The sequence below is a fragment of the Schistocerca piceifrons genome, chromosome 6, assembly GCF_021461385.2.
Source record: "Schistocerca piceifrons isolate TAMUIC-IGC-003096 chromosome 6, iqSchPice1.1, whole genome shotgun sequence".
NCBI lineage: Eukaryota > Metazoa > Arthropoda > Insecta > Orthoptera > Acrididae > Schistocerca > Schistocerca piceifrons.
In genome coordinates this window covers 115,958,108-115,983,231 of record NC_060143.1, presented here as the reverse complement: position 1 = coordinate 115,983,231, position 25,124 = coordinate 115,958,108, and positions in this window count along the sequence as shown.

Here is a 25,124-nt window from a genome sequence, read left to right as displayed (position 1 = left end):
GTGGAGCACCATGTAAAACACGGCATAATTCTTTCATGTGTTTAATAGTATGCCATGATACACTATTATGTATTAATTTAAAATCTGTTACCCTGCTACTACTGCCTCCTGTATGTGAAAATTTCCTTCAATGGTGAGTTTTTGGTATAGGTAATGGCTAGATTTTAAGTTGGATTAAGTCTGTATCTATGTTTGTTGACAAACAACTACCATGGAATTCTAGTCAGGCATGCACAAAATTTAAAATAATATTTTCTGAGCACCCAGAGCTCAGAAACACAACAGATGACACTCTATATTTGCTGATCACTTAACGGCTAACAATAAAGACAGATACAAACTTAACAGTACCTAAATCTATCCACAACCTATAACAAAAAGTCAGAGAATCAAGCAACCTGGACTCAGTGTAGCTTTGCCACCGAGAAACTCTCTTGCTCACATTCCTCTGCTTCATAAATATAGCAGGAATGGACTGCATACAAAATACTGCTTGATTTTTACACTAGCACATGATGTCATTAATAATTTTGACCCAAAACCAAAACTGATACTAAATGCTCTACAATTATGTGATCAAAAACAGAAACCAACATGAGTAACTCAAAAACTACAACTTCATTTACAAAACATCCCTGACCTTACAAATGCAGTGACTACCTAGACCCTTACACCATATTTGGCGTCTGTTGCTTTTAATCCAGAGCAGATCTCAATTTCAAACAATTTCGATAAAACTCTAATAAATCCTGAACTAATCCACACAAGAGCATAAAACACCATCTACAAGGCATTTAGATATCCTGAACTGAACTCCGTAATCAAAATGATAGGTAATTCTAGAATGCGATTTCAATAATCAGTAAAATATTTTAACTACTACAGTATCAACTGTGGTAGACATACAATCTATACCAATGGCCAAATGTCCACATGGGTAAATGCCCATGCTGAAAGATATGCTTGCTGATGCAACAGAAAATTCATTTCTGGATGCTAGAATGCAGCATCCCTCACATCCAAATCTTGCACTTACGAGCAGCTTGTGTTCACTCTTGTAGGGTGGATTATAAAATATAAGGCATTAACATAAATGAACTGCCATAAAAAGAGACAAACAGTTCCAAAGAACGGCTAGGTAACACCGTATCATATTGATACATTAAATGTATTCATAAAAATTGTGAATATGGACTACCATCAGCTGTAGAATGGAATGACGACACTGAAAATTTGTGCCTGAGTGGGACTCAAACCTGGACTTCCCACTTAACATGAATGGTCACCTTACCATTTAGCTATCATATCATATTGAGATCAGTCATACTGACAGACATTGAAACTCTTACACATCCAAAGACATATCCAAATGACAATAGTTTCTGCAGAAGAAGCAGCTAATTCGGCTTTCCATTGTTATAGCAGCATTGTATATTGATGTAACTGTGTAACCAACATAATGTAATTGGATAGATTGTTGGGGACAACAATCAGTCCTTCTTTCTCATCCTGCCCGATAAGCCTCCCCTGACCCATGATTCTGGGTGACTTTTCCGAAATCTACCCCTTTTCCTAGACATCTCCAGTCCTTCATTCCTTTCCCTTCACCCCTCTTCTTTCCCCTTCGACCCTTCTGCTGGAAGGAAGAGCCACTGGCTCTGAAAGCTTGCACAAGTATAACCTTCTTTTATGTGTATGTTCTCCTGCTGCCATTTGGTGAGTAGATTTTTTTATCTATCCAATTACAACAACATAGTCCGCCCCGGTAGCTGAATGGTCAGTGTGACGGATTGTCAATCCTCTGGGCCTGGGTTCGATTCCTGGCTGGGTCGGGGAATTTTCACCGCCCAGGGACTGGGTGTTGTGCAGTCCTCATCATCATCCTATCAACCTCATCGACTGCAGGTCGCCGAAGTGGCGTCAAATTGAAAGACCGGTATCCGGAGAACGGCCTGCCTGACGGGGGGGCCCTAGCCATATGATTAAATAAATACAACAACATACACACATAAAACAAGTAAATAGAAAAGGAAAGACAGAAACAGTAATATCCACACTATTACCACCACTTATAATATTGAGAGGATAGTGTACACCTGATTATTTTACTGAGCACACATTTGTAGCCTGGCTATAGAGTTTCATAGCTTACCATTTATCCTGATAGCAAGTTGTCAATTCAGCAGCAGTATTAGCTATTGTTTTAATGACAGTTCCACTGTAGTCCTGGTGTACTTTCATTCGTTTCCGCAATGATGAGGCTAAAAGGTTTTGCTGTAAACATATTAAAAATGAAATGTAATGGATATTTAAACCAAGAACAATACTTTATGAACCACTGAATAAACTGAGTTTATGTGATCGCTCTAAGCTTGTTGATACCAGTGCCTATCAATTTTAATTGTATATTACAGCACTGAGGATGGTCACTAAGTGACCGAAAATCGATTTTGCGGAAAATAAAACAAAAAAATATGACCAATGCTCATTCTCCTTCCAATTCTATCCACTATTTGGTCGTGGTGCGCAGAACACTCCATGGAGTCGCCAATCAATAGGTGTGAATATTACAGAACCATAAGCTTGATAAGGCATGTTCACAAAATATACAAATTCTTACTGGAAAAACTGGAAGAGACCAATCTCAGGGAAGATCAGTTTGGTTTCCAGGGAAATATAGGAACACACAACGCAAAACTTACCCCATTTCTACTCTCAGAATACAGACTAAAGAAAAGCAAACCACATATACAGCTTTAGAAAAAGCAATGTTGACAGAATGTAAATTCCACAATGGAATAATACATGAATTAGGACTGATCACTTCTCATCACTCAGTGGAGGCATTCAGAGACTGATATGAATATTTAACAGCAGGCTGTTGGAAAATATTGGCTTGTCAATGATCACGTATCAGTTAAATCATGACTATCAAAACAATTCTATAACTGAGTAACAAAGGGACTTCTGTCTGCCCAAGAATGTGATTCTCTAAGGTAGAGCAGCAGTAGGCAACAGGGCTGATAATCAGGAGAAGATATGGTAAGTTTTGATCTTGACATTTTCATTTAGCCTTCCAGATATCCTCATAAATTACTCAATGAATGCACTGTGATACTACTTTCATCACTCGAGAATGAGATTTTCACTCTGCAGTGGAGTGTGCGCTGATATGAAACTTCCTGGCAGATTAAAACTGTGTGCCGGGCCGAGACTGAAACTCGGGACCTTTGCCTTTTGCAGGCAAGTGCTCTACCATCTCAGCTACCCAAGCATGACTCACGCCCCATCCTCACAGCTTTATTTCTGCCAGTATCCTGTCTCCTACCTTCCAAACTTTACAGAAGCTCTCCTGCGAACCTTACTTTTCGTCACTGTTAGCTGATGTGATCTTCAGTTTAAAGACTGGTCTGATACAGCTCTCCACACTCATCTATCCTCCGCCAAGCCTTTTCATCTCCAAGTAACTACTGCAACCTACATCCATTTGAATCTGCTCAGTGTATTTGTTCACTGATCTGAGTATATAGAGGGTCTATACAAGGGCGATGTACTTGAGGACAATATTATGGAAATGGAAGAGGATGTAGATGAAGATGAAATGGGAGATACGATACTGCGTGAAGAGTTTGACAGAGCAATGAAAGACCTGAGTCGAAACAAGGCCCCGGGAGTAGACAACATTCCATTAGAACTACTGACGGCCTTGGGAGAGCCAGTCCTGACAATACTCTACCATCTGGTGAGCAAGATGTACGAGTCAGGCGAAATACCCTCAGACTTCAAGAAGAATATAATAATTCCAATCCCAAAGAAAGCAGGTGTTGACAGATGTGAAAATTACCGAACTATCAGTTTAATAAGTCACAGCTGCAAAATACTAATGTGAATTATTTACAGACGAATGGAAAAACTGGTAGAAGCCAACCTCGGGGAAGATCAGTTTGGATTCCGTAGAAATGTTGGAACACGTGAGGCAATACTGACCTTACGACTTATCTTAGAAGGAAGATTAAGGAAAGGCAAACCTACGTTTCTAGCATTTGTAGACTTAGAGAAAGCTTTTGACAATGTTGACTGGAATACTCTCTTTCAAATTCTAAAGGTGGCAGGGGTAAAATACAGGGAGCGAAAGGCTATTTACAATTTGTACAGAAACCAGATGCCAGTTATAAGAGTCGAGGGACATGAAAGGGAAGCAGTGGTTGGGAAGGGAGTGAGACAGGGTTGTAGCCTCTCCCCGATGTTATTCAATCTGTATATTTAGCAAGCAGTGAAGGAAACAAAGGAAAAATTTGGAGTAGGTATTAAAATCCAGGGAGAAGAAATAAAAACTTTGAGGTTCGCCGATGACATTGTAATTCTGTCAGAGACAGCAAAGGACTTGGAAGAGCAGTTGAACGGAATGGACAGTGTCTTGAAAGGAGGATATAAGATGAACATCAACAAAAGCAAAAAGAGGATAATGGAATGTGGTTTAATTAGGTCGGGTGATGCTGCGGGAATTAGATTAGGAAATGAGACACTTAAAGTAGTAAAGGAGTTTTGCTATTTGGGGAGCAAAATAACTGATGATGGTCGAAGTAGAGAGGATATAAAATGTAGACTGGCAATGGCAAGGAACGTTTTTCTGAAGAAGAGAAATTTGTTAACATCGAGTATAGATTTAAGTGTCAGGGAGTCGTTTGTGAAAGTATTTGTATGGAGTGTAGCCATGTATGGAAGTGAAACATGGACAATAAATAGTTTGGACAAGAAGAGAATAGAAGCTTTTGAAATGTGGTGCTACAGAAGAATGTTGAAGATTAGGTGGGTAGATCACGTAACTAATGAGGAGGTATTGAATAGGATTGGGGAGAAGAGAAGTTTGTGGCACAACTTGACTAGAAGAAGGGATCGGTTGGTAGGACATGTCCTGAGGCATCAAGGGATCACAAATTTAGCATTGGAGGGCAGTGTGGAGGGTAAAAATCGTAGAGGGAGACCAAGAGATGAATACACTAAGCAGATTCAGAAGGATGTAGGTTGCAGTAGGTACTGGGAGATGAAGGAGCTTGCACAGGATAGATTAGCATGGAGAGCTGCATCAAACCAGTCTCAGGACTGAAGACTACAACAACAACAATCTCCATCTACAATTTTTACCCTCCACACTTACCTCCATTACTGTAATGATGATTCTTTGAGGCCTTTGGATGCTTACCATCAACCAATCTCTTCTTTTAGTCATTTTGTGCCAGAAATTTCTTTTTTCCTCAATTCATTTTAGTATCTCTTCATTAGTTATTTGGTGTGATTATCATATCTTCAGCATTATTATGTAGCACTCCATTTCAAAACCTTTTCTAGCCTTCTCTTGTCTGAACTGTTAATTGTATGTGTTTCCCTGCTGTACAAAGCTACACTCCAGAGGATCGGCTACACTTGTGTTCGTTATTAACAAATTTCACATCTGCACAAATGTTTGTCTTGCTACTGCCAATGTGCATTTTATATTGCCTCTACTTTGGCCATCATCAGTTATTTTAGTAGCCTAATAGCAAAACTAGCCTACTAGTTTTAGTGTCCCATCTCCCAATCTAATTCCCTAAAAATTTCCTGATTTGATTCAACTACTTCCCATTACCCTTGTTTTACTTTTGTTGATATTCATCCTGTAACGTCTTTTCAGGCCACCATCCATGTTGTTCCAACTCAGTATTTTTTACATTAACAAACGCTGCCAGAGGTAAAAGGTGTGTTATATGTATTTGTATTTATTTGGTCCAGTAAATCTTACATGTACAATACAGCACATCAGATACTGGACAGATCAATGCAAATATATCTTTATGTTTATGATGTTTTCTAGTATTAATGAATACATTTTTTTCAACTGTGACATTAAATTATACCACTTTCACTAGAAAATTAAAACAGAATATATGAATAACATAATGTTAATGATTACAGTCTTTAGAAGCTATAAGTAGATAGTCATATTTTGATAATATTTTTGCAAGTGATAAAGAGCATGATTTATACATGTAAAAGTAACTTTCTTAGGCTCTCAAAGATTTTGGAGGAACTCTTCCAGTCTATAGAAGCAATGCATTCATATATTATCTTAATATGGTTTCCAAAATTTTAAGTCATTTATTACTTTAATTTCTTTTGGCAACTTGTTGTAAATAATTTTACCATAGTTTAATGTTCCTTTTTGGCACAAACTGGCTTCTATTTGGAGTATGTGGAAGTCAGTTTCCTGCTTTGTGATGACAATGATGATGCAGATTTTTATTTTTGAGGACAGTGACAGATAAAAATCCTAGAACTTATCAAGAATTGATCCTGAGATTTTGGCATCCATAGTCTGTCACTTTATCACTGAATGTCAATGTATCTGTTGCAAAAGCCAGAGTATAGCAGGGAGGGAAAAATGCAACTGTAAATTGTACACCATCATTCCCTATGGAAATCACATGCCACACCAAGAATTGTCTGCTAACTGCAGCAGTATTATAGAAGTGAAGAGTTATGTTTACTGTTCAAAGTTTTGGAATCAGTTGTGCCTCCCTCTACGATATGCACCCTCATATCCTTACTTTTCAATACCCCAGCTTTCTGTTTTCAATAAACAATTTAAACATTCTAAAGCAACAGATTAACCAACTTTCCAATTTTGTGCATGAAAACCCAGTTCCAGTAATCTGTTTTTGGAAGTTGATGGTGCTTCATACCTCTGTGAAATAATGCTAGTATTAATTTTTAACCATTAATAACATCTGCACTAGCACATAATATAATAGTGAACTTATTTTACAGCTTGTCATCAATTTGGCAAGTGGCAATCATGAAAGTTTGCTTCCTCTAAGACTTAGTTAAACATATGTATAAAAAAACATACCACTACATTTCCTTCAGAAAGTTGGCAGCTGCTGTCATCTTCATTATCTTCATTTGCAGTTTCACTAACTGAAAAAAATTGTTATTAATTATGAAACAGATTTTGAAAATTTTAGTGAGTTACATCAGTAGGGCAGCAGATAATTAATTCCAAAACTCTTCTCTAATTGAAGCAGTGTTGAATTTTAAAACTCTTTGTCAAAAGTCTTCTTGCAAATATTAGACCAAATGACAGTCTGACAAAGTATCCATTGTCATAATACTGCAGGGTGGGATGTGGGACTTAAGTCTGTTTCATCACTCACAATTACTTTTCCTTAAGAAAATAGTGAAACATATTTGTAAGAAACCATCTAAAGAGATAAAAATATCTTGTAAACAGAAAACGGAAATGTATCTAATAGCTAGGAGTAATGATCCAGAAACAGTGAAACATTATAAAAAATACTGAACTGTATTAAGAAAAGTTATTAAAAGTCCAGAAGTATGTGCATTGTGTCTAAGATTAGCACATCTGATAATAAAGTCAAAACGATTTGGAATATTGTTAAAAGGGAAACAGGCAACCGAGGGCACAGGAAGACTGTATTTCTATCAACCTCAATGAAAAGTTTGTTAACAAAAAGTTAGAAGAAGAAAACATTTTTAATAATCATTTTTAAGTGTTGTAGAGAAAATAGCATCCAGCTATTGATAGGAAAATGCATGGCTGTATATGGAAGATTCCATGCCTATGCAATTTGATATAATTGAAATTCAGCCCACGTCTCCTACTGAAATTAGGAAAATAATAAATTCATTCAAAAGTAAGAGCTCACATGGAGTTGATGGCATTTCCAATAGAGTACTCTAAGTTTCTTCTGAAGAGATAAGTAGGACTCTCAGCTACATATGTAGTAGCTCACTGAAACAGGGCATTTTTCCAGATAGACTGAAATACGCTATTGTTACATCATTGCATAAAAAAGGGGATAGGTCAGATGCTAACAAGTACCGCCCAATCTCACTTCTGACAGCATTATCCAAAATTCTTGAAAAAGTAATGTATACAAGTACAGCACCACATATCTGTAGAAATGAAGTACTAACAAAATCTCAATTTTGTTTTCAGAAAGGCTTTTCAACAGAAAGTGCTATATTATTTATTTATTTACTCAAATTGATCAACCAAGGGCTGTGTTACAAATTCTATTTCGTATTCACTTTTTCTTTCTCTTCTCTCGGGCTGCTCTTTTGCATGCTGCCATTTTTGCCAGATGTTCAGCTATTAGTTTCCTGTTGGTCTTCTGTTTTGGAGCCTCCTGAAAAACCTCGAATTCAGTTATTGTCTTTCTGTACTTGTCCCTGCTCATCGCGTCCATTTCTGTAAGTCCAAGTTCACTCAGGTTTTCCTTTATCCCTTGCAACCTCTGTTGAATTATATTGAAGATTTTCTTTGTTAATCTGCCAACATCCATTCTCACCAGATGACCAAAGAACATCAGGCTTCTCTTTCTCATTTCCATTGTGACTGGTTTAATAAATTGGTAGATCTTCTAATTGCTAATCTTGACCCATTTTTTCACCAATTTTTTTGTGTCCACCAAGAATCTTGTTCAGAATTACTCTTTCCTTCTTGTCAAGCTCATCTATTAGTCCTTTGTTCTTGAGGGAGAGTGTTCCTACTGCATACTGAACTTCTGTTCTCGTCGCTGTACTGTAGTGTAATAACTTTGCATTTCGAGATAGGCATTTTTTGTTGTACAGCTTCTGTGTTAAAATGTGTGCCATCCTAAGTGCTATATTTGCTTTCACTGGTCAAATATTAAATTTTTCAAATAACATATCACCCACTGGGATATTTTGTGATCTCTCAAAGGCTTTTGACTGTGTGAATCATGAAATTCTTCTAGATAAGCTTAAGTATTGTGGTATGAGTGGGACAGTGCACACATAGTTTAATTTGTATTTAACTAGAAGAATTCAGAAGGTTGAAATTAACAGTACAGATAGTCAACAAAAATCAGGAGAGTCCTCTAACTGGAGAGGTATCAAGAATGGTGTCCCCTTATTGTTCTTAATATATATTAATGACTTGCCATTCTGTATTCATGATGATACAAAGCTAGTTCTTTTTGGTGATGACACAAGTATAGTAATCACACACAACAAACAAGAATTGTAAGTAATGTCTTTCAAAAAATTATTAATTGGTTTTGCGCAAATGGACTCTCACAAAATTTTGAGAAAACACAGTACATGCAATTCTGTACATAAATGGCATAAAACCATCAATAAATATAGACTACAAACAGAATTTTTTGCTAAGGCAGAATATTCAAAATTTCTAGTTTTGCGCATTGATGAGAAATTAAACTGGAAGAAAAATATTGATGATCTGCTGAAACAGTTAGGTTCAGCTACTTATGCAATTAAGAGTTATCACAAATTTTGATGATAAACATTTCAGTAAATTAGCCTAATATGCCTACTTTCATTCACTGCTTTCATGTGGTATCATATTTTGGAACAATTCATCATTAAGAGAAAAAGTATTCATTGCATAAAAGCCTGTAATCAGAATAAGAGCTGGAGCCCACCCAAGATCACATGCGGACATTTATTTAAGGAACTCAAGATATTCATAGTACCTTCACAATTCATACATTCAACTATGAATTTTTTTAATTAATAACTCATCCTAATTAAACAATAATAGCAAAGTGCATAGCTAGAAGAAAGAATTATCTTCACTATGTAATATCTCTTTATGTTCTACTAATTATCCCTGCACAATTCTATGAGTGAATTACATTTCCTACTTGACCATCTGGGTTAAATCTGACTGTGTCACAGAAAGAGGTAAATTATGATGCAAAAAATAAAAAGAAAATTCATTAATTATTTTATGTATAAACTTATGTTAAAATGACATGTTAAACATTATTATGAAATGTATTCATGACCCATGGAACAAGTATTAATCCATGTATGTATAACTTGTTGGTGTAGCTCAATGGTAATGTTGCAGTTCCAACGTCTGTTCCAATGGATGTCCTATTAAACATTTTCCTGTAGAGTTATGTGGAAGTACCTACGGATCAGTTTTGTCATTGAGCTTTAGTGTACTATCAAAAAAAATTTATTCGTGGCATTTACAAGTATGGTAGAAAGCAAAGTTTAATAAAATTACAGCTGTAAAGCTAGCACAGCCCCTTAAACTGAAAATCACTCAAATATTTGTGATAACTTACAACTGGTCTTCAAAATTGTTTCTGTTGTCATCGAAACATGCTTCTGAACACTGGATAATACATGTGGGAACATTCTGAAATGTATCTGCAGAAACAATAATCATTGCAGCTAGGAGGAGTTGCTGACAAGTCAAACACTGTGGCTAATGGTTCCTTTGCTAGGTTCAACAGCATTTGTAAAATTAAAGTGGATGTCATACATTTAAAAAAAATGGTTTATTGTAGTACTTCTAGCTTTTTCACTATAATTTGTCTTCCCCATATGTGTTGTCATACCTTGTACTTTACCCGAAGTTTTCTTGTGAACAGTGGCTATTCAGAGAGCATTTCTGTTTTAAAATTCAACATTGTGTTATAAGATAAAGAGCTTGTGTGTGTGAGCTACATGGCACACTGCGTAAGTTCCTGGATTAGAGAGAATAAAAAGGTAAGCAAAATAAATCTATACAATGGTTCTGAAGTTACTTTAAACTCTAATAGCGAAAAGTATGAATTTACTTCTATATGTAGAGTTATTTCAAGAAAAGTTCAGAAGAAGGGGCAGGGATGGCCATTACCATTCATGTCCACAGCTGAGGGATTATTAGAGAACATAATTGGTGCGATGAACTTAGGTGTATGTACATACAGAGTGACCAGTGTAAAGTGGCCATTTTCAGAATAGCTAGGCAGGCAACATGGAAAATCGTGCGGCACTGGCCTTGCCATACAGTATCATTTGTGTATAGGTGGTGTGGTGGGCAATAGAGTACCACATGTCTGCTTATGATGTTCACTCTAAGACAAAATTGGGCGTAGAACATCGTCAATGTACCACTGTACAGTAAGAGTGCCATGGATGACAACCAAAGGGATCCTGTTATAAAATGAAATGGCATCCCACTCATGGTTTTGGGCTGTATAGCGGGCAACATTCAGGTTGGTATCTCACTGCTGTCTGGGGCATTTCCAAACACCTCATTGTGTGGTCTTTGGGGCTCAATTCGAAGTGAGACTCACCACTGATGACAATTCCTACTACATTCAATGAGATTACATGCTGAAGATGAGTCTGTAAATAACCTCGACAGTCGTGGGATAGCAACCTGACTGCCATCCACCATACTGCCTCACAACCAGGAGTGATGGCCTGGGGTGCCATTTCATTTCCTAGCAGGACCTCTTTTGTTGTCATCTGCAATTTCCTTACAGCATAGCAGTACAACAACAATATTATATGCCCAGTTTTGTTGCCCTTCATGGTAAGATATCCTGGGCATACATTTCGGCAAGATAATACCCGTCTGCACACGATGAGAGTTTCTACTGCTTGTCTTCATCCTTACCAAAGCCCACCTCATCTAGCAAGGTCGCTGGATCTCTCCCCAACAGAGAATGTTTGGAACACTATAGGCAGGGCCCGTCATTCAGCTTGGGATTGTGATGATCTAACACACCAATTGGAACAGAATTTGGCATGTTATCCCTCAGGAGGTCATCCAACAATTCTATTAATCAATGCCAAGCCAAATAGAAGCCTGCGTAAGAGCCAGAGGTAGATCAACATACTACTGACTTTCTCAATTTGTGAAGCTCTTTCTATTGCATAAATCACTCAATTTTTCTGAAATTATCATCATTTGTTTATCCATACTTTTATGTTACATATACTGATTTTCATCCCATTTGGATAATTCCTTTGTCTGCAATATTATACTCAAATGGGTACATAGTCTAACTTCAAATGGAAGAATTGCCAAGAAGAAGCCTTTTAGTCTGCATAACACTTTATGTATTCTGGGAAATATCAAGAGAGTGAGATAAGCCCACAGTGATCTGCATGAAGATACACTCATCGACTGAGATTAAATCATGAATCAGTGTGCACAATTTTGAAAGAGGATTTAAAGTCTCATCCATAAAACATCTGTGTTATGAAGCAGCTCAAGATATCAGATTATCAGCAACAGCAATTGCTGGCCGAAGAAAATGAAAATGTAATGATTATCGGAGTGAGGAGGCTTATTTTCATTTGTGTGTGGGAGTCAATAAACAGGATTTCTGCTACTGGATCAATGAGAATCCTCACAAAATCTGTGGAAAACCTCTCACCATTCAGAGTGTATAACTCTATGAAGGGTAGCTGTCATTTTCAGACAACTGGTCCATATGTATTTTGAAGATGAAAATTATGGTAATGTGACAGTCACAACTGCATACTACATTCCATGCACAACATTTACATCTGACATGATGATAACCAATCAACATTTATTTCTAACAAGAGGTGCAACCCCATACAGTGAACAATTGTCAATGGATGTAGTTTGTCCCATGTTTCCGGGCAGGGACACCCTGAGTTTTGGCAGCATTCCTGCCATCCACAGTCCCATGATTTGACCACTTGCAATTTTGTTTTGTCAGAATACCTCAGATCACATATACACGCTCACAAAACTTCCACTCAGCTGAATTAAAGGAGGCAATCCACACTGATAGAAATAATCACAACACCAAAAGATAATTAAAGTATAGTAATGAATTTTGGAAAAGCACTAGACTAGGTAACATATTTAAGTGATTAACATTGCAAGATCACTGGTTAATGTAAGCATGAGACAAGCTATTGCAAATGTACAATGCTGGTACATTAATAACTGGTATAACCATCAGAACATTGAATGCAACCATGCATTGTGATGTAAAGGTGATGGATGTTAGTTTGTGAGATGGAGTTCCATGCCTGTTGCACTTTGTCAATAAATACAGGGACAGTTAATGCTGGTTTTGGATGACGCTGGAGTTGTCGTCCGATGATCTCCCACATGTGCTCCAGTGGAAACAGATCAATTAGTGAAGTAGGTCAAGTCAACATGTCAAAACTATATATAGCATGTTGCATTATTACAGCAGTATATGCAGTGTTGTTGGAACCCCCACCCCCCCTTTCCTCCCTCTGTAATGTTCTTCATGAATAGCAGCACAACGGGTCAAATTACCAGATCAGCATACAAATTTGCAGTCAGGATGTGTAGGATAACCACAAGAGTGCCCCTGCTAATATACAAAATCACAGCCCAGACCACAGCTCCTGTTGTAGGTCCAGTGCATCTACATGCTGGCAAGTTGGTTGCAGGCTCTCAACTGGCCTCCTCCTAACCAACACATGGCCATCCACACTGCCCTCCAATGGGCAGTGGTTTGGTATTGTGGAATGCATGCTTCAGTGCATCTGACTCAGAGCTATCCTTGTAGTAACCGATCTGTAACAGTCTGTGTCACTGTGGTGCCAACTGCTCCTTAAATTGCTGCTGCAGGATGTGGTATGATGCGCCAGTGCCAAATGCTGAACATGAGTCTTTCATCTCAGTAGTACCCTGTGGCTGTCTGGAGCCCAGTCTTCTTGCAACCATACATTCTCGTGACTACCACTGCCAGGAACCATGCACACTAGCTACATTCCTGCCAAGTGTTTCTGCAGTATGAGAGAAGGAATATCCAGCTTCTCACAGCTCTACTGCACAACCACATTCAAACTTGATGAGCTGATGATAATGCTACATTTGTCTCCTTAAAGGAATTCTTGGCTAACATCAGCTCACCATATCCAGTCTCAAAAGTAACTAATGCTCACAACAATCACAGTGTGTATTTAAAGCAAACGTTATGTGCAATCTCATGTGACGGGCACAATATCTAAATGTACGTCATCTTTCAGATGCAGAAATGCACCTACTAACTTTCGTTTATGCCATGCAACTCCATCTTGGTGTTACAATTTCTTTCCATCAGTATATTTACTTATTTTTATCTATGAGCATTTTGCATGCTATTGATGTTAATAGTTATACAAACTGAATAAAACAGAATGGCACATGTAATAATAACAAAGAAAACAATTAAATTACATAGATTTGCATACACACATACAATGAGTTAAGTTAAAATTTTAGATCTTCTTTTGTACTGTGGTGTAGAAAGCCTTCTTTTTAAACCAGTTTTGTAGAACATACACACATACAATGAGTTAAGTTAAAATTTTAGATCTTCTTTTGTACTGTGGTGTAGAAAGCTTTCTTTTTAAGCCAGTTTTGTAGAACATATCAGAAGCTTTTAAATGAGATAGCGTATGCTTCAGGCAGTAGCGCACTGAACAGATTTACTCCAAGGTATGTATAGATATTGTGAGTCTACCAGAAGGAGGTAAGCAACAACTGATTTTGTAACTGCTCAAGAGGCCTTTATAGAATTTAGGAAGCAGCTGTTTTTTTTAAGCAGCTGTTTTCTCATTAATTTACTTCATTATATTAGCTAGCACAAGCACAAATAACATTAAGCAATGCAGTGTATAGGTTATGACTCCCAGAGTTGACTTTCTTTTGTTAGTCTATATCTTGACTCATTCCACGTTCCTCATGGTTCTCCTCCTTGATGGGATCTATAGAACAACTTAACGATGAACAAAGGAATGAATGATCGATGGAGTAGTGTCCACACCCAGGTTTAGCAGCTCAGATGTGATTGACCAGAGATCCATGGTTTTTGCAGTAAAGAGACAAGCTAGTGGAATCAGAGAGAACTACATCTGCTATATTGAGCAGGCCAGGTGCAGGTGGAATCAGATTAGATTAGATGTACTTTTAGTTCCACAGATCCATCGTGAGGAGATCCTCCTGGATGTAGAATACATCACAAAATAAGACCACATAAAAAAAGTTAACATATCTTGCATATATCTCGAATGAAATGATCCTATTGAATGTGAACTAAGCCAAAAAACTTAAGCGTATTTTCATTTAAAATGTGATAACAAACTTGTCACAAAACATGTAAATTTCAATACGCTGATGTGGATATGACAATTCTTAGCATATTGTGATCAGACATCATTAAATAGAAAAATCTTTTTACAACATTTATTGATACTGATTACATTACTGCACTGAAGTTGTATGATGTCACATAATACTCATATTGTTTGATTTTAATAATAAATATACACATCAGATGGTTCTACTAAGAAATTCATCACTGGAGTAAAAGGATTTAGCCACCAATAAGGACACCTTCCTGGACCGAAGTAAGTGACTTTAAATCTCTGAAGATTTTTCTTATTTCTAGTATTAATTCCATCAATTGACATGTTAGTTTGAATTTTATATACACACTGATGGAAGAAAAATTGCTACTCCAAAAAATAATTAATATAGAATAAAGAAATTTTGGGAATACATTTGTGTAGGTAGCGTAATTAAGTGATTAACACTGCAAGATCACATGTTTATGTAAGAATGAGATAAGCTATTGCAATTGTGGAATGCTCATACAGTAACAACCATTGTAACCATCAGAATGTTGAATGCAAGTATGCAAACATGCATGCATTGGGTTGTAAAGGTGCTGGCTGCCAGCTTGTGGGACGTAACGAAGTGCCATGCCTGCTGCACTTGGTCAGTCAATACAGGAATGGTTAATGCTGATTGTGGATGAAGCTGGAGTTGTTGTGGAGTGATGTACCATATGTTCTGGATTGGAGACTGATCTGGTGATAGAGTAGGCCAAAGCCACATGTTGACACTCTCTAGAACATGGTGGATTACAACAGCAGAATTGAGTGAGTATTATCCTGTTGGAAACCTCTCCCCCCCCCCCCCCCCCCCCTCCTTCGCTCAATGCTCTTCATGAATGGCAGCACAACAGGTCAAATCACCAGACTGACATACAATTTTGCAGTCGTCAGGGTGTGTGTTATAACTATGAGAGTGCTCCTGCTGTCATAGAAAATCACACCCAAGACCACAATTCCAGGTGCAAGGCCCAGGGTGTCTCACACATTTACAGGTTGGTTGCAGGCCCTCAAGTGGCCCCCCTCTAACCAACGCATGGCCATCACTGGAACCGAGGTACAATCAGCTTTCATCAAAAAACATAATAGACCTCCACCTTGTCCTCCAATGAGGTCTCGCTTGACACAACAGAAGTTGTAAATGGCAATGGTTTGGTATTAGTGGAATGCACATTACAGGCCATCTGGCTCAGAGCTGTCCTTGAAGAAATTAATCTGTAACAGTGGAAAATCTAGGATAGAATAGTGGAGAATCCAGGACAGAATGTAATAATATAATGAAAAGGATAGTTGCTACTCACCATATAGCAGAAATGCTGAGTCGCAGAAAGGCACACCACAAACACTGTCGGAAAGTTAGCTTTTGGCCAACAGCTGTCAGAGACTGTGATCGTGTGTGTGTGTGTGTGTGTGTGTGTGTGTGTGTGTGTGTGTGTGTGTGTGTGTGTCCAACGGTATTTTTGTTGTGCCTTTCTGGGACTCAGCATCTCTGCTATATGGGAGTAGCAACTATCCTTTTCATCATATTGTTGATTTGTACCAGTTTGTTGTGTCACAGTGGTGCCATCTGCTGCTCAGATTGCTGTTGCAGATACAGTATGATGTGCCAGAGCCATATGGCGACACGATGGTCTTGCCTCTTGGTGGTGCCACATGGTGGTCTGGGGCAAGGTCTTCTTGCAACTGTACATTCTTGTGACCATTGCTGCAAGCAATCATGTACACTGGCTACATTCTTGCCAAGTCTTTCTGGAATATTGCATAAGGTACACATAGCTTCTCGTAGCCCTATAACATGACCTTGCTCAAACTCAGGGAGGTGTTGATAACGGTCTCTTCGTCACCTTACAGGCACTCTTTACCAACATCAACTCATCATGTCCAATCTCAAAGGTAACTAATGCTCACTAGTATTACAGCATGTATTTAAAGCAAGCCTGATTTTCATCCTCATAGAGGTGCTACCAGTGCTACTCCTGTGCAACTGGCACAAAATTTGAATAGACATCATCTTGCAGACATAGAAACACACCTACCAATTTTCATTTATGTTGCACAACTCTTTCCTGGTGGGGCAATTTTTTTCTGTAAATGTGTTATTAATAATGAGTTTCATTAAGGAATTATTATACTGGAAAGCAGTAGTTAGTACTCCAGTTCCTTGAACAGACCTCTGCCAGATGTTCTTGAGCTGACATTACAAATAATTTATACTACACATTTTTGGACTTTGCTAGCTTAATATAAAGCTAGCAAAGCTTGATGGGTTATCTCAAAAAATTATCCAGTGTGACATTATGGAATGAAAGTAAGTGAAGTATGCTAGCTTTTCAATTTTAATATCATGCAGGCCTGACAACATTCATATTGCAGCTCTGTAGTATACTCCCCCCCCCCCCCCCCCAGCTGAATTTATTATCAAGCTGTAATTCCAAGAATTTAACACTGTCAACCTCTTTTATCTGTATGTCATTGTGTTTTAGGCATATATCGAGGAAAAACCTCTAACTAGTTCTGAAGTACAGATACTGTATTTTTTCCAACGTTTAATAACAAAGAATTGACTAGAAACAATTTGTCAACTGTTCTATCTAAAATGTACTTGATTTGCAATTTTTTGCAATGTTTGTATCATTTGTAAACAAAGCAAACTTGGCATCTGACAATATTACTTACTGAAGATAATTGATGTACCAAGAAAAAGTATGGATTCTAAGATGGAGCCCTGTGGGATGCAAAATGTAATTAGTTCCCTGTTGGGTGATGCTTGATAGTTTAATACAGACCTCTTTCTTAATGACACCCTTTGTTCCCTATTGGAGATATAAGGGAGGGGCTGATGGACAAAAATATGCAAGCACCACAGACACATCACATTACCATGTCTAATATGGTGCAGGAAGCCCTTTGGCATTCACAACAGCTTCCACTCATCTCGAAATGGATAAATACTGCTGCTGTGTGGTTTTCTACGGTATCTTATATAATTACCCCTTCAAAATTTGGGCAAGTTCAGGTAACGAGAATGGAGGTTGACAAAGAGCACACCCTCCTCTCCAAAGTAAACCACAAAGGTTCAACAAGACTCAGATTTGGTGAGTGTGGTGGTCAGGTGAGAGGCAGCCATTCATCCTCGTGCTCACAAAATCAGTCCTGGACATTGTGAGCTGTGTGAACAGGTGCCCTACCGCCTTGGAACACCGCATCACCACTAGGGAACAAACACTTTGCCATGAGATGGACTTAATCACCCAAAATGGTCATATAATCCTTGGCAGTAACACAGCTTTGCAGAGTAACTATGTGGCCCATGAAATACCATGATATGGCTGCCCAAATCACCATTAAACCCACACCATGTTTCACTCTATAGAAATAAACTTGGCCAGAGGTTGAAAACAGTGTGAAATAGGACTTTCTTCCATTGCTCCATAGTCCAGGTTGTATGGCTTTGACACTACATTTTCCTGCTACAAGCATTTGCATCACTGATGAGTGGTTTTGGAATTCTAGCTCGCTCTGTGATTCCCAGCTTGTGGAGCTCTCTTTGTGTTGTTCTGATGCTGACAGGGTTTGTGAGTGTAACATTCCGTTCTGCAGAGACTTTTGCTGCCGTTATCCTCATATTTTATCTCACAATCCTCTTTAATGACCATCTGTCACATCACTCAACACACTTTCGTTCATGTTGTGACTTAGTGAATGATGTTTCACCACTTTCCCTGTATGTGGTATAAATCTTCAATAGGATGTCTCTTGAAACACAAAAGACTGTGATTATAGAAGGCCCCACCACAGGATCACCAACAACTTGTCCACATTCCAATTCACCTGGGACTGACATAGTACACTCACAACTACCACCATTCATGGTCAAATACAGCAATGCTACCTGCAGGCTGGGATAGTATCTGCACTTATGTTCAAGCATGCATTTCTCATGGTGTTCCTATATTCTTGTCCAACCCCTGTACTATTTCAATTATTTTGTTGCATTTCTTGTTAGCCAGTTTAAACAAAAATGTCTGTTAGATTTCAGTTTTGACAGCACTTGGTCACAACAGTCAAGATTAGATATTTTGTGAGTGATAAATTTATTAATAGTGCATAACAATGTTTCATTCTGACAGTGTGTTAATTCTGTAAATATTAGCTGTTCCAGTTTACCGCATTGTATTCACCAATTCTGACAATCTCCTGACAAATTATCAGGGTAGTAAGTATTATATTCAAATGTTTTTTTTGTTATACTTCATGACATGTTCCACACCCATGAGAATCATTTCATTTTTTGGGTCTATCGAAGGAAAACTGTATCTAATCTAATCAGATGGTTAAGAGGCTATTTGTATATTAGCATTCCTAACATTTTTGAGAATACTAGCAAATGTGAAACTGAAAGGAAATTTTGGACCTTTAAGAATGTTTCTTTACCTCCTTTTACACACAGGCTTCATTTCAGCATACTTCAGCCATTCATGAAACGTTCCAGTGCCAAATGACTGGTTACAGAAAAACTTAATATGGTGTTAAACTCATAAGAACATTCTTTAATTATCTATACTGCTATTTCATCACAGCCACTAGATTTTTTTTATTTATTTTAAAGATTTTATGGTGTATATTACTTCTACCAGTGTAGTGAGGGTCATATTCATATTAATGAAAGTATTTGTAATGGCTCATCTGACATGTACACATCATCATCTACTGATATATCTAAAAACCAAGATGATGTGACTTATCAAACGAAAGTGCTGGCACGTCGATAGACACAAACAAACACAAACATACACACAAAATTCAAGCTTTCGCAACAAACTGTTGCCTCATCAGGAAAGAGGGAAGGAGAGGGAAAGACGAAAGGATGTGGGTTTTAAGGGAGAGGGTAAGGAGTCATTCCAATCCCGGGAGCGGAAAGACTTACCTTAGGGGGAAAAAAGGACGGGTATACACTCGCACACACACACATATCCATCCACACATATACAGACACAAGCAGACATATACAGAGGCAAAGAGTTTGGGCAGAGATGTCAGTCGAGGCGGAAGTGCAGAGGCAAAGATGTTGTTGAATGACAGGTGAGGTATGAGTGGCGGCAACTTGAAATTAGCGGAGATTGAGGCCTGGTGGATAACGGGAAGAGAGGATATATTGTAGAGCAAGTTCCCATCGCCAGAGTTCGGATAGGTTGGTGTTAGTGGGAAGTATCCAGATAACCCAGACGGTGTAACACTGTGCCAAGATGTGCTGGCCGTGCAGCAAGGCATGTTTAGCCACAGGGTGATCCTCATTACCAACAAACACTGTCTTCCTGTGTCCATTCATGCAAATGGACAGTTTGTTGCTGGTCATTCCCACATAGAATGCGTCACAGTGTAGGCAGGTCAGTTGGTAAATCACGTGGGTGCTTTCACACGTGGCTCTGCCTTTGATCGTGTACACCTTCCGGGTTACAGGACTGGAGTAGGTGGTGGTGGGAGGGTGCATGGGACAGGTTTTACACCAGGGGCGGTTACAAGGGTAGGAGCCAGAGGGTAGGGAAGGTGGTTTGGGGATTTCATAGGGATGAACTAAGAGGTTACGAAGGTTAGGTGGACGGCGGAAAGACACTCTTGGTGGAGTGGGGAGGATTTCATGAAGGATGGATCTCATTTCAGGGCAGGATTTGAGGAAGTCATATCCCTGCTGGAGGGCCACATTCAGAGTCTGATCCAGTCCCGGAAAGTATCCTGTCACAAGTGGCAAGTGGGGCACTTTTGTGTTTCTTCAGTGGGAGGTTCCGGGTTTGAGAAGATGAGGAAGTGGCTCTGGTTATTTGCTTCTGTACCAGGTCGGGAGGGTAGTTGCGGGATGCGAAAGCTGTTGTCAGGTTGTTGGTGTAATGGTTCAGGGATTCCGGACTGGAGCAGATTCGTTTGCCACGAAGACCTAGGCTGTAGGGAAGGGACCGTTTGATGTGGAATGGGTGGCAGCTATCATAATGGAGGTACTGTTGCTTGTTGGTGGGTCTGATGTGAACGGACGTGTGAAGCTGGCCATTGGAAAGGTGGAGGTCAACATCAAGGAAAGTGGCATGGGATTTGGAGTAGGACCAGGTGAATCTGATGGAACCAAAGGAGTTGAGGTTGGAGAGGAAATTCTGGAGTTCTTCTTCACTGTGAGTCCAGATCATGAAGATGTCATCAATAAATCTGTACCAAACTTTGGGTTGGCAGGCTTGGGTAACCAAGAAGGCTTCCTCTAAGCGACCCATGAATAGGTTGGCATATGAGGGGGCCATCCTGGTACCCATGGTTGTTCCCTTTAATTGTTGGTATGTCTGGCCTTCAAAAGTGAAGAAGTTGTGGGTCAGGATGAAGCTGGCTAAGGTAATGAGGAAAGAGGTTTTAGGTAGGGTGGCAGGTGATCGGCGTGAAAGGAAGTGCTCCATCGCAGCGAGGCCCTGGACGTGCAGGATATTTGTGTATAAGGAAGTGGCATCAATGGTTACAAGGATGGTTTCCGGGGGTAACCGATTGGGTAAGGATTCCAGGCGTTTGAGAAAGTGGTTGGTGTCTTTGATGAAGGATGGGAGACTGCATGTAATGGGTTGAAGGTGTTGATCTACGTAGGCAGAGATACGTTCTGTTGGGGCTTGGTAACCAGCTACAATGGGGCGGCCGGGATGATTGGGTTTGTGAATTTTAGGTAGGCGTGCGGGGTGTCGGTGGGGTCAGGAGGTTGATGGAGTCAGGTGAAAAGTTTTGTAGGGGGCCTAAGGTTCTGAGGATTTCTTGAAGCTCCGCCTGGACATCAGGAACGGGATTACCTTGGCAAACTTTGTATGTGGTGTTGTCTGAAAGCTGACGCAGTCCCTCAGCCACATACTCCCGACAATCAAGTACCACGGTCGTGGAACCCTTGTCCGCCGGAAGGATGACGATGGACCGGTCAGCCTTCAGATCATGGATAGCCTGGGCTTCAGCAGTGGTGATGTTGGGAGTAGGATTAAGGTTTTTTAAGAAGGAGGCAAGGCTGGAAGTCAGAAATTCTTGGAAGGTATGGAGAGGGTGATTTTGAGGAAGAGGAGGTGGGTCCCGCTGTGACAGAGGACGGAACTGTTCCAAGCAGGGTTCAATTTGGATAGTGTTTTGGGGAGTTGGATCATTAGGAGTAGGATTAGGATCATTTTCCTTCATGGCAAAGTGATACTTCCAGCAGAGAGTACGAGTGTAGGACAGTAAATCTTTGACGAGGGCTGTTTGGTTGAATCTGGGAGTGGGGCTCAAGGTGAGGCCTTTGGATAGGACAGAGGTTTCGGATTGGGAGAGAGGTTTGGAGGAAAGGTTAACTACTGAATTAGGGTATTGTAGTTCCAGATTGTGTTGATTGGAATTTTGAGGTTTTGGGGGGAGTGGAGCTGGAAGTGGGAGATTGAGTAGATGGGAGAGACTGGGTCTGTGTGCAATGAGAGGAGGTTGAGGTTTGCTGGAAAGGTTGTGAAGGGTGAGTGAGTTGCCTTTCTGGAGGTGGGAAACCAGGAGATTGGATAGTTTTTTGAGGTGAAGGGTGGCATGCTGTTCTAATTTGCGGTTGGCCTGTAGTAGGTTGCGCTGAACAGCCGGTGTGGATGTGGGAGAGGAAAGATTCAGGACTTTTATTAAGGATAGGAGTTGACGGGTGTGTTCATTGGCTGAGTTGATGTGTAGGTGAAGGATTAGGTGGGTGAGGGCAATGGATTGTTCAGTTTGGAACTGGTATAGGGACTGATGGAAAGAAGGGTTGCAGCCAGAGATGGGAACTTTAAGTGTGAGGCCTTTGGGGGTAATGCCAAATGTCAGACAAGCCTGAGAAAATAAAATATGCGAGCGTAATCTGGCTAGGGTGAAGGCATGTTTGCGGAGGGAATGTAAATAAAACTTAATGGGGTCGTTGTGGGGGTGTTGTGAGGGTGGCATGGTATTAGAAGGTGGAAAGTGTAACATGAGGTTGAAATGAAAATGAAAATAACTGAAGAAAGTAACTGGAGATCTGTTGTGAAAAAAGGCGAAAAAGTGTTGGATAAAGCTGGGCTATGTTGATCCTGTGGTGAACTTGGGTTGGTAGACAACGATGTGCACAAAGGTTAGGTGGTTGTGTTGCCGCCAAAACACATTAAAGGATGGAGAGATTCGGGAAAATTTCGAAAAAACGGCGTGTAAATGTATTAAAAAGAGTGGTTTTGTGGTGGCAGATTATGAAAATGAGGCTAACAATTGTCTGGCGAAGAAATAATGACGTTAAAACCTGTGGGAAGCGGCTAAAAATTATCAGTGATGTGGGAAAAACGGAAATGGAAATAAAGCGAAAGTTATCAGAACTAGACGAAATGGTTGTTTAATAGGTGAAAGGAACTGTTTGTGGACTAGAAACGGTGGATTTTATAGCAGCGGTAGTGTTGAAAGCGGAAAATTATTTTTTGGTTATGGTCTGGAAGTGGGTGACGTATTATTGAGTATATATAGGCGGGATAAAATTGTATAGTAGATTACGGTAAAAAGGAGAAGGTGAATACAAAGTGAAACTACTGGCAAAAACAAAAAGAGAAAATAAGACGACAGTAAAGATTTCGAAATGCAACAGTGACGATAACAAACGTGATTGTTGGGTTCAAATTAATGATATGAATTAATAGAGGGAAACATTCCACATGGGAAAAATATATCTAAAAACCAAGATGATGTGACTTACCAAACGAAAGCGCTGGCACGTCGATAGAGACACAAACAAACACAAACATACACACAAAATTCAAGCTTTCGCAACAAACTGTTGCCTCATCAGGAAAGAGGGAAGGAGAGGGAAAGACGAAAGGATGTGGGTTTTAAGGGAGAGGGTAAGGAGTCATTCCAGTCCCGGGAGCGGAAAGACTTACCTTAGGGGGAAAAAAGGACGGGTATACACTCGCACACACACACATATCCATCCACACATATACAGACACAAGCAGACATATACAGAGGCAAAGAGTTTGGGCAGAGATGTCAGTCGAGGCGGAAGTGCAGAGGCAAAGATGTTGTTGAATGACAGGTGAGGTATAAGTGGTGGCAACTTGAAATTAGCGGAGATTGAGGCCTGGTGGATAACGGGAAGAGAGGATATATTGTAGAGCAAGTTCCCATCTCCGGAGTTCGGATAGGTTGGTGTTAGTGGGAAGTATCCAGATAACCCGGACAGTGTAACACTGTGCCAAGATGTGCTGGCCGTGCAGCAAGGCATGTTTAGCCACAGGGTGATCCTCATTACTACTGAACTAGACAACCACACATTTCCAGTAACAGTCACGAAATGCTTGCTAGAAAGTTTTGCAACACTGCACCATATTTGCTGCCAATGAATCATTTATTCTTAATGCTATCTGTTCTCCCTCATCTCTGGTTCTACTAGTCTCCTCCTTCACTATATCCCATACAACCTTTATTTTATTCTCTGATGTGACTACTTTTTTTTCATGACACATATGTTTTAATGACTGTATTATTGTCTTCAACATTTTGCATTATGTCTTGTAATTATCTACAGCAGCAACAATAGAGTTGTCCGTTTTTGTCTTAAACAATACCTTTTGTCCTTCACAGTAATCCACAGTTTCTTTGCACACTTTGGTCAACTCTGAGTTAGATTAGGGGGAAAGCAGCTTTCAAATGAGGTAAGAACTTTATCACCAAGTGTTGTGTTGTTCATTCATGCCATGGCCAGTGTATGCATCACCTCATTACATATTTTTGAGGAGTTTCCTAAAATTATCAATTTTTGGCTTACTGTCTACACTCTTGGACTCAGATGGACATCTGCTCCATGGTTTAATAGTACATTCATTAAACAAACACTAGTATGGGCACAAAACTACAAGCACCTAGTCTTACAAGCAACTAATGCTCTTGTAGGAGTGACTAGATTAAGAGAAACTAAAATGATAAAAAAGAGATAAGGTGCTCTGTAGAATGCACTTGGAAATTTCTGAAGTAGATCAGAAATTCCAGGAGGTACTTTTCATTCGCTTTTCAAACAATATAGAAACTTTTAGGTTTTGTCTCAAGGTGGTGTAAAGGTAGCAATTGTAACTTAATAAAACTATGATAAAAACTAACATACATCATTTTATTTTATAATAGTATAGTTTATTTTTATGTTTGTTATTGTAACAATTAATTAAGAT